The sequence below is a fragment of the Anopheles bellator genome, assembly GCF_943735745.2.
Source record: "Anopheles bellator chromosome X unlocalized genomic scaffold, idAnoBellAS_SP24_06.2 X_unloc_3, whole genome shotgun sequence".
NCBI classification, from domain to species: Eukaryota; Metazoa; Arthropoda; class Insecta; order Diptera; family Culicidae; genus Anopheles; species Anopheles bellator.
The window spans coordinates 171,838-183,509 of record NW_026684293.1 but is presented as its reverse complement, the minus strand read 5'-3'; the positions used below and the strand labels follow the sequence as shown (position 1 = coordinate 183,509).

The 11,672-nt window shown below is 45.5% G+C and overlaps 1 long non-coding RNA gene across 1 annotated transcript; it reads right to left on the bottom strand.

Moving 5' to 3' along the window:
• Positions 1-8,774: 8,774 nt before the first annotated feature.
• Positions 8,775-10,814, bottom strand: LOC131214151 (uncharacterized). Its single transcript, XR_009157007.1, has 3 exons — positions 10,660-10,814; positions 9,507-9,598; positions 8,775-9,028 (listed from the first exon to the last, which is right to left on the bottom strand). It is a non-coding gene; the product is annotated as an uncharacterized LOC131214151 (long non-coding RNA).
• Between the last annotated feature and the right edge of the window lie 858 nt (positions 10,815-11,672).

Sequence of the window (11,672 nt, the reverse complement as noted above, 5' to 3'; positions counted from 1 at the left end):
CCAGAAATACACGAATAGGTATGCCCTATAGGGAAGAGTGAATCGGCAAGCGAGCGAAAGAGATAAAAAAACGAACAATAAACCGACCCCAATCGAAACCGAAACCCGAAGCATTTCTATTTTTCGAACGGAAGGGAGGGAATACAAGAGAAAGAAAGTGAGGGGGCATATAGGAGAGAGGGAGACAAGGGGTAATTTCGAGAAATAAATTCGAAGGGCCAGAATTCGCCAGCGAGGTATCAGGCCTTCTCAGTATCGGCATATACATGAACGAAGTATACTGGTCCATCGTTTGTCCGTGGTTTGTCCGTGGTTTGTCCCTCGAAACTCCATGGTGAGAAGCGCTCGGGCACTCACTTTCGTCCACTCCCGAACAAAAAAAATCACTCAATTTTTCATTTTTCTAGCCGTGGATTTCGACTCGTGAGATACCCCCTCTCAGTATGGCGGTTTTACCGCCCAGTGAGCAAAATTGAGTGCCCGAGCTACCCCTCTGCCTGCGACGAGGGCGAGGAAGGCTGAAACGGATGAATCCGAACGCCCCTCTGCCTGCGACGAAGACGAGAAGGGGCGAGCGGGCCGGTTCATGAGGGTCCGCTCGTAGGTACAGGGGTAAAAGAGCGGAAGAAACCACGAGAGGGGGGGGGTTTCATGCGCTAGCTTGTGGGTTTCATTTACAGGGAGGGTAGGGTTTCAGAGCCGAGGGGCCATGCGAACGCGAAGACGAACAGACGAGCGAAAGGAAGAGGAATACAAAAAAAGAGATAGCGAGATCGAGTAAAAATTATAAGTCCGAGATAGAACGGGCAGTCGATTTTGCTCCAAGTCAAGTGCAAGTGTTCTTCGTTCCATCGCGTGTGATCCTGATAGAAATAATACAGGTAAGTTTATTGGACAGTATTCAGTGAATATCAAATAATGTTGAAATGTTTTCGCTTTGCTCGTTTCAGATGTCCAATCAGATGTCCAGATGGGATTCATAGGATTCGAATGCAATGCATTTTATAACGCGTCTAAGGCGTCCGAAGGCAGCTACGCACCAAATTACTACGACGACCGCTAGTGCAGAGTGAAGAGTGTACGCGAACCGAAAATAGAGAGAGAAAATATACGCTTCGAAACCGAACCAACCGTGTTATTTTGGCTAGGGGGAATTGGGAGAAAGAAAACGAAGAAAGAGAGGGGACACACAGGAGAGAGGGAGACAAGGGGTTCACGCTGGAGAGTTCATCTTTGGCGGTCGACTCCTTGCGCCGTTTCACGTTCCGTTTGCGGTTTAGAGGAAGTTTCCCATACAAAATTTGTTTGAAACCGCCAATGGACCGCCAAAAAACCGTGAAAAATGAACCTGAAAGAGCGGCCGGCACTCAATTTTGCTCACTGGGCGGTAAAATGTATGGAGTGAGCGTCCTTACTCCCAAGTGAGCAATTTCGCTCTTCTCACATCAAATTCCACAGCTCATCCACAGCTCATCCACTTCTGATCCGCTACTTCAAACACCCAGTGAACAATTTCGCTCTTCTCACTTCAAATTCCGCAGCTCATCCGCAGCTCATTCCCTTCTCATCCGCTACTTCAAAGGCTATTTCCCATATAGCTTTATATGGGGGAATCGCTGTGAGCAGTGGTTAGGTTCAAGGAGTGAGCAATGGATTGAATTCTCTCACCAAACGACCCCCTGTCTCTCACCTGTGTGTTCTCTCGCTTTTTTCGTCTTCTTTCTCCCATATTCCCCCTAACCAAAATGAAACAGTTCGTATTTGGTCGGTACATTTCGGTATATTTTCTCTCTCGTTTTTCGTTTCGCGTACACTCTTCACTCTTCACTAGCGGTTCACAATTTGGTGCGTAGCTGCCTTCGACGCCTTAGACGCGTTGTAAAATGCATTGCATTGCATTTGCATTCGAATCCGAATAATCGTGCACGCTACTTCGCGTATATATCACGCCTGCAGTCCAGGCTATCAGTGGACCCCAGATCCTTCTGGCGTTTCGCTAAATCTCGGCGGGGCTCCTCGAACTCCCCCACCTCCCTCTCCCTAGGCAGCGTTACGGCCACTTCCCCGGATGGCGTGTGCGACCTCTTCGCCAGGCACTTCTCGGGATTGTTTGTCGAACCTGCCACTTCCTCTCTATGCCTCACTACCGGACTAGTACATACCCCCCGTGACTCCCTCTCCATCGACGCAGTACCCATCTCGGAGGACAGCGTCTTGGCAGCACTCGCTAATCTGAAGCTCTCCCACTCCCCAGGTCCGGACGGTATTCCTTCCTCTGTGCTTAAGGGTTGTATGCATTCCCTCGTCCCAGTCCTGGTTCAGCTCTTCTGCAGATCTCTGCAGGAAGGGTCGTTCCCGCGGGGCTGGAGGTCTGCGTGGCTCATCCCGATACACAAGAAAGGTTGCCGTCAAACCGCTTCTAATTACCGTGGTATTTCCCTCCTCTGTGCCATCTCCAAAATCCTGGAATCAGTCGTTCACTCTTACCTCCTACCTCTCGTTTCCTCTTCTATCGCTGTAGACCAACATGGCTTTATGCCTAGGCGGTCTACAGTGACTAAGCTCATGTCCCTCATGCAACGAATCTACCCTGCTACTGCCTCCGGCTCACAGGTGGATGTGGTCTACACGGACTTTAGTGCCGCGTTCGACTGCATCTCACATAGTTTGTTGGTCGCTAAGCTATGGCAGATGGGTTTGCGTGATCCTCTCCTCTCCTGGTTCCAATCATTCCTTTCCGGACGTTCCTTCTGTGTAAAAACCCCATCTTCCACCTCTCCCTCGTTCTCTATCCCCTCCGGGGTTCCTCAAGGCAGCGTCCTGAGTCCCCTTCTCTTTTCATTGTTCATGAACGACTGTTCCGCCGTACTTCCTCCCGAAGGCTACTTAATGTACGCCGACGACGTCAAGTTCTTCCTCCCTGTTTCCAACCTTGACGACGCCCGTTCCCTCCAAAGAGCTATTGATGAATTCGCAGCGTGGTGTTCGTCCAACGGCCTCCGCTTGTCCCCGAACAAGTGCTGCGTCATCTCTATCTCGCGCCTCAGCTCCCCGCTATCCTGGGATTATTCCCTGCTCAACACTCCCCTTCCTCGAGTATCCAAGGTGATGGACCTCGGCGTGTGCCTCGATAGCACGCTATCTTTTACGCCACAGATCGAGGCCACTGTGGCTAAAGCCAACAAGACCCTCGGGCTCATTGGTCGTATGTCTCCTGACATACGCGACCCGTGGTGCCTGAGGGCGCTTTTCTGTTGCTGGGTCCGCCCTGTCCTCGAATACGCTTGTGTTGTCTGGTCCCCAGCGTCGCCTTCCTCTATGGATAGGTTAGAGAAGGTGCAACGGCGGTTTACCAGGCTTGCTATTCGTAGGCTCCTGGGTTCCTCTGTTTCCACCCTGCCCCCATACGACACTCGCTGTCGCATGTTGGGGCTTCCTTCAATAGCGTCCCGCCACTCCGCTGCCCAATCCCTCTTCATCGCCAACCTCCTGCTCCATAATACCGATGCTCCCTCCCTACTTTCGTCACTCCAATTCTATGCTCCATCCCGCCGCCTCCGCGACACACCCCCGTTCCTCATTCCTCCCCGCCGATCTCGCTTCGGAACAGTTGACCCATTCCTGCGTGCGATCGGGTCCTTCAATGCCGCAAGCCCCCTGTTCGACTTCCACCTCCCCATTTCTTCCTTCCGCTCCCGCCTCCGCGCCTCCACTGCCCCTAGTATTTAAGTCCTTAGTACGTAAGCTGATCTTGTTAAGCCTTTGGCGAACATTTTTAATAATTAAATTAAATTAAATTAAATTAAATTCCAGTTTAGTTGGACGTCTGAAACAAGCAAAGCGAAAACATATCAACATTATTTGGTTGTCACTGAATACTGTCCAATAAACTTACCTGGATTATTTCTATCAGGATCACCCGTGATCGACAGAGAAGCACAAGCACTTGGTACTTTACACTTGGCACAAGTCCACAACAAAGACAAGACTGTCGGACCCTCGGAACTTCGGGACTTTGCCCCGATCTCGCTATCTCTGTTATTTCTATTCCTTTTTCTTTCTCTCCAACGTTCGTCTTCCACCTGCAAACTCACGGCGATTTCAAAACTCACGGAGATTTCTTCCGCTTTTTCCCCGGCAACCACCGAACACGTCTCATGCTCACTTCGTGCGCTGCGAGATCGCCCTCCCCCGGCCTCGTCGCAGGCAGAGGGGCGTTCGATCTCACTCGTCTCAGCCTTCCTCCACCGCGTCGCAGGCAGAGGGGCAGCCTCGGGCTCTCAAAATTGTTCACTGGGTAGCGGTCGTCGTCGTACTTTGGTGCGTAGTTACATATTGTTGTTGGTGACATCTTCAACATGTTTTGCATTCGAATCCTATGCATCCCAGTTTAGTTGCACATCTGAAACGAGCAAAGCGAAAACATTTCAACATTATTTGATTGTCATTGAATACTGTCCAATAAACTTACATGGACTATTTCTATCATGATCACCCATGATCGAAAGAGAAGCACTAGCACTTGGTACTTTACACTTGGCACTTAGAAAAAACAGAACACGTTTTGTCCCGATTCGCCTAAGTTCAGAATAGAAGTTAAAGACAGACTGTCGGACCCTCAGAAACTTCGGGACTTTGCCTCGATCTCGCTATCTCTGTTTCTCCTATTCCTTTTTCTTTCTCTCTACCGTTCGTCTTCCATCTGCACCGCGTACGCATCGCCTCTCGCCCATAGCGCCGTTTCTCTCTCGGTAATTCAAACCCACCCTGGCCCTGTCGAGAACCGAATTTGCCGTGAGATGTTTCGTCTCAGTATGGGGAATATGAGTGATTTTTTTGTTCGGGTCCCGAACAAAAAATCGCTCAATTTTTCATTTTTCTAGCAGCGGATTTCGACTCGTGAGATGCCCCATCTCAGTATGGCGGTTTTACCGGAATAACTGAGTTCTGTGAAAATTGTAACGCCCAGTGAACAATTTTGAGAGCCCGAGCCACCCCCTCTGCCTGCGACGCGGCGGAGGAAGGCTGAGGCGTGTGAGATCGAACGCCCCTCTGCCTGCGACGAGGACGGGAGAGGGCGACCTCGCAGCTCATAGAGCGAGTATGAGAACGCGGTCCTGGGCTGCCGGGGAAAGAACGGAGAAGGGCGCGAGGCGATGCGTACGCCGTGCAGGTGGAAGACGAATGGATGAATGAAAGGGAGACAATAAAAAAAGAAAGAGAGGCAAAATTCTGTTCGGTTTGCGAACGGACGGGAAATTTTCTAAGTCCCAAGTCCGGGATAGGATGTGTGCGGGGTCCGGGGAGTGAAAGGGAGACAAATAGTAAAAGAAAGAAAGGCAAAATTCTGTTCGCTAGCGGACGGGCAGTCTGAAATTTTCTAAGTCCCAAGTCCGGGGTAGCATGTGTTTAGCACTGCGGATTCAGGTAGTGAAAAAATGACACCTGAACACCAAGCGTCGTTTTCGCTAACAGAAGCGGCTTCACACTACGTTTTTATCGCTTCTATCGTCAAGCTGTGTTTTTTAAACGTGTATCTTCGTTTGGTGCTGTGCATATCGTGCTGTGTTCATAATAATGGAATCCTCCAAGAAATACAATTGGAAGAGCGGCAGCTTTAAGCGAAAGGTGAAGCAGCGCGAGGAAGAACTGCTTAAAAACGACATTGGAGTCCATCATGTTCTTTTCTGATAGAAATAATCCACGTAAGTTATTTGCACCAGCTCACAAACGAGAACAATTTTACTTACGTTAGTCACAGGAAAATAATGTAAACTTCTTTTCACTATGCTCGTTCCAGGTTAAATGCATCGAACATTATACGCGCGAAACGATCTACGCATCGAACACCGAAAACAACACCCCTCCTGGAGCCACCGATAATGTGTAGGACGGCGGATTCCTCTACCAACGCAGACATCACACCCACCAACGCAGCATAGCGCCAGCCAGAAATGCACGGATAGGTATGCCCTATAGGGAAGAGTGAATCGGCGAGCGAGCGAAAGAGACAAAAAAGTGCGAACAATAAACCGAACACTAATCGGTCCCGAAACCCGAAGTATTTTCATTGCTCGAACCGAAGGGAGGGAATACGAGAGAAAGAAAGAGAGGAGACACACAGGAGAGAGGGAGACAAGGGGCAGGTTCGGGAAAAAAATTCGAGGGACCAGATTTCGCCAACGAGGGATTAGGCCATCTCAGTATGGGGCTATGTATGAACGAAATACACCAGTCCCTCGTTTGTCCCTGGTTTGTCCGTCGTTGGTCCCTCGATGCTCCATACTGAGAAAACGCCGGGGAACTCAAAATTGTTCACTGGGCGGTAAAATGTATGGAGTGAGCGTCGTTACTCCGGTATTTTGCTCCTTGTACCGGAAAAAATCGTATGGGCGCCGTGAGCGTTTTCCCCTACATTTTTATTCTCTCTTCCCCTCATTCCATACACCTCTCACCTTCATACTCTCAATGAACTGTAAAATCGTTCTGATGTTGTAAACAATGTTTTGTATTTATTCATAACCACAAATGTTTTACAATTACAATATTTCTACAATTGTTTCACTGTTCCACCATACACATGCACTTTTCACTTATCTCTGCGTGTACGTAGAGTGTATCCATCCCTGAATCCTGTATTCCATGTATCCTGTACCATCCGCCCTATCGACATTGTCCCGTACGCTTCTAATGGTTAGCTGAAAATGGAAACAGACACGGTGCACTTTCACTATTTAGAAGTAAATACTTATCGAGAAATGCTTCCCGATGCTTAAATTTACTTACCGAAATAAGCAACAGCTTAGAATTCACAGTTAAACACTATTTTTACACCGATGATGCTTCGTCGATTTGCTTGCGTCGTTCGTTCTGTGTTCCTGCATGAAACTAAAAGTTTCTAACAGTTTGACGTTGGAGTGCGGGACTGGATGCTACATTAGCGTGACAGAGACAAAAAAGTTGTTCGGTGTTGCGCTTTCTTTCTGGCCTTTGGTGAGAAACGAATCGGCGCTCAGATATTTCGTCTCAGTATGGAAAATATGAGTGACTTTTTTGTTCGGGGTGGCTCGGGCTCTCAAAATTGTTCACTGGGCAGCAACCATTCACGACCTCACGATCCAAATTAAAATTGAATTATTGGATTGGACTCACTAAATGTAACAGATTTTTCTTTAATGAAATATGTGTTTGATAGCTACTCTCATTACACATCTAACGCAGTATAGATTGTTTGGTCAAAGTGTAAACAACACCTTTTCTAAGCATTTGAACATGTCAAGTTTTGTTCCTGATAAAGTGTTTTTGCGGGGAGTACTTTTTCATAACAACTTGCACGGTAGAAAAAAGGGATTCTTGTATTGAATCGTCATTGGTGATAAAAAGTGGAGTTATTACAAGAATTCTAAACCCAAAAAGGCCTGGATAGAGTGGCCCCACTCACCCAAAAACCAAGTATACGAACCTTGGCCAAAGTTTTTAAGCGACACAAAAGTAGCGTTGTCTTTTTATACAGAATCGCCGTCGGCGTACGAAGTTGACGTCGACATCGGTGTGAAGGGTCCCATACAATCCCATACAAGACAACGCGTTTTTACGCATCGCTCGCTACGCTACGTTCAGTTCAGTTCATTTCAGTTTCTGTGTGCACAGGCCTTAAAAGATTGTAGAAAGTAGTAGCTAATGACGGACAATACTTTCATTAAGGTAGTCATACGTTTTGTTGTTGTAGTTAGGTCACAAATGTCCAATAAAAACCGCAAGAATTAATTCACACACCAAAATTCACACATAACAAAATGAAAAACACCGATCTCAAATGGACCACCCTTTACATAAGCATCTCAATTAGAAAAAAAAACCACAACCATCTACATCCATCATATCCTTTTGAACACTATTGGCAACTTTGAACTACCATCTAGAACGTTCCAGGACCAATCGCTGATATCAGACGAAATATAATACATTCCAGTACGTCTAATTTCCTTACAATACGATGGAGTACATAATAAGACTATCAAATGGCAGCAATTGTTAATGTCGGAGAAATGGCGCTTATCTACGTGATTGGTATTATCCTCGCCCTATTGGTCATGTGCCGTCAAAGGAACATCACCATCAATGTCCACGATGAGCCATAATTTCCAGTGAGAACAATAGTACCGGAAACTGCCTGCTTGACGACCAGCACACCTAGTAAACCATTTCGTGATATTTTTCAGAAAAATCCTCAGTTTAAAGGAGAGACGAGTTAACGACGTTCACCGCAAACCTGCTGAGTCGCCCTAATTATTCCCGATTTCCCGAGAGTTAGCGACGCTAGAACATCAATATTTTGGCGCACCAACGATCTGATTGCAGCGGTTTCTTTGCACACCGACCAGCCTCGCACGAACAACCAGCATAAGACCGACACACTACTAACCTCTAAGGGGGTTATAAAGGGTTTGGCGTCAAGAGATTTTTGGCGTTGGCCAAGTTCGTTAGCGAAATTTCAAGAACTGTTTCGTCCTCATCGACATAACTGGGTGGTGTGTTGTATACGCGGTGTCTTTTCATCTGTCGTTGATTAATATACACAGGGTGAGCAAACTAGCGTGCTCTTTGCGTGCACACTTGCGTGACTGTGATTTAAACCAAACAATTTGTGCATCAGTCTATTCTAATCATGTACCACATTGTTATTCGTGGGAAAATGTTGAGTAGGTGAAAAGGAACTGTATGGGTAAATAGCAAAACATTTTAGACATTTTTTTCAATTAACTCACCATCGCTACGCATTATATTCACGATGCTTCCAGATTCGAAACCCTCCATTCTGATGGTAGTTACTTGCAGGGAATTTTACCTGTGCGTTGACTTCGTTGGTTTTCAATAGAATCAGCTGTTTGATTTGTTCGCTGCACGAATAAATTCTCACACAAACAAATAAATAATACACACGTAATTCGCACACACAGCCGTAATTGGCACACAGCCGTGATTTGCACACACAGCAGTAATTCGCACACAATAAACGAGGCACTGCCTATCACAATCAGAAACGTGAAATATAGGATATGTTGTGTATCGGATGTTGCTCAATTTCTTCACAGCTGGTCACAATAAAATTTGTCTAGCAGAAAGTCGTGACGATGGCCCTCTTCGAGTGTTTTGTTCGCGACACACCATATGAGATTGTTCTTATGTGCTATTTGAAATAGGAAGGCATTCGTGTCTTGTTCTATCCTCACAACCTTCTACTCGACTAATCTTAATTCACAGAACCGCACAGGACCACACACGCCTATAATTATTAAAAGTTTACTTTTTCGACTTGTTATTGAAACATGCTCACACAAACATAGGTACGCGATGTGGCAAAAATAATAATCAGACGAAAGCGCACTACCGTCTTCGTCCCCTTGCAAAGCTTGAGAAACTTTGCTCGAATCGTTGCTATGGTGCTGCAAGCGTGTGGTGGTGGTAATAACGAAAAAACTAAAGCTTGGATAACTTTCATATACCCTAAGTTGATCCAGAATATCCGTTAGAAGGTTCACTTTAAGTTTGCGGACTTGAGAAATTGAAGGATGCGGACTGCGCTGAAGAATAATTTCTGAAATGTAACAACACAGAACATATGCTCAGAAAGAGATCACTCGCTGTTGTGGAGTATATCGTGCGACTCAGCAAAGACATTTGCACAAATGGCTGGACCATTTTAGAACGATGCTACATCTATCCACCATTTTCAAATCTTCCTAATATGGCGGGTGTATTTTATTCAAATTGATATCAAAGTGATTCAACGCCAGATGGTGATGGTGTCCAACGAAATGGTGCTCTTAATGCAACGTTTGGACGAGGACGTTGAAATGTGTAAATAAAAAAACGGTAGAGCGCTAACGGCCCAGGAAAAACAGGGAAGCGTCTACTCATAATTGAAATAATTTAATTAGAAATGGAGATATGGCATAACTATTTTCACTGGATCAAAACAACTATGCTCTTTGATTTCTTCCTAAATGGTATATTCATAGATACATTACAGATACAGATACATTTGCACTATAAACATAATATTGAAAACTGTGACAGTTCTTGCAGTAGTCAACGTGAAGGTGGGTTCATGAAAACGCAGTATAAAACAAGCCAAGATGCATTGGTAATAAAAAATGGGTGTAATACACGCTTCTCTGCTTTAACTCGTCTGGTTTATGAATACAGCACAGCCTATCGGGTGTATAATGCCAAAAGCAAGCAACAAAACGCAATGCACGCTTATGAGCAGCGGATTAATTTCGTAATTGGTCCATACTTCCAAGAATTCCAAGAGGCAGTAACAACGGCGCCTATCGCCTACCTTGTATCATATAAACGATAAAGAACCCTTTAATACGAACAAAACACCGGCAAATTATGCAACTAAATTGGTCATGTATAGATTATCGTCTTACAACTTTATCAACCTCACAAAAACGTTTTTTGAGTATCTGAAATTCATACACCATCCAGGATATTGAATCATTTTAAGTATAGGACGTTAAAATATTCTTTTTTCAACAAAAGAAAGCGAAGCTAATGCACAGCCCTACCAAGGAATCGCAACACTTTAAACACGCAACAAGGTTTTCGGCATTTCTATCACTGTCAGCAAAGTGTAAATGATGAACTTACCTGTTCGCGTCCACGATATCAGCCGTGTGTCTTCGAAGAAAGCGTTTTTGTTCAAAGTTATATCTGAACAAAAACTTTTCCAAACATGTGCCAAAGCAGCTCTTACCAGTTGAAGGTTTAGAGAGAGACTGCAGCTGTATAACCTTCAATTACATCGTTCGAAAACACAAAACCCTGATTGGATAAAACACAGCAAGCGGTGGTCTTAACGCGCTGATTGGTTGAAAAATCTACACCAAACATAAGGGCATATGTCACAAAAACGCTACACCTTGATTTGTTGAATCATTGTGATGCTATAGCGAGGGATGTTTGAAAACTTACCGATGGGAACTTTTATTTGACAGCTGCGATCTCATCGTTGTTTTGTATGGTGCACGTACGTACGTGTTTCGCACTGTTGGCTGAGAGCTTCCATGGAAACTTGCTTTTTTGCCTCTATGGGCCAAATTACGAAACTCGAATCGAGAACTCGAAAGGTCATCCGAGTTCATTTTGCTATCGCGGCAGTCGATCGACTTTCCGTACGGAAAGGATGAACTTTCCGTGACGGGAGCTTTCAACTAGATGAACTTCTTTTGTCGAACGATCGACCAGCCAGCTCGCTCCATATTGTTTATGCTCCGCAGGGATAGCTAGGTAGGCCGAAAAGATACCGGTGGGTTTTTTTTTCATTCATGTGGTAGTTAATTACCCCGTAAAGAAACTAATTAGCCCGTAAGAAAGAAGGGCAAGAGTAGGTAAGTGTTTTGTATTCCTGTGGTTACCGCAGTCCCGAATAGGCCGGAAAGATACGGGAAACTTTTTTTTAATCATGTTTCTACAGCAGTTGCAAATAGGGCAAAGAGATTCGGGTAAGTTTGTTTCTTTTTCAGAAAGTATGATCAAAAACATTTCCCTTGAGATGCGAAATTTTTTCTTAAACCCGCAACAACATTATTACATGAATGAAAAATCGATTGATCATTTTCGATTTAGGGCACACTTACCCTGATGATGAAAAATTCAGTGGG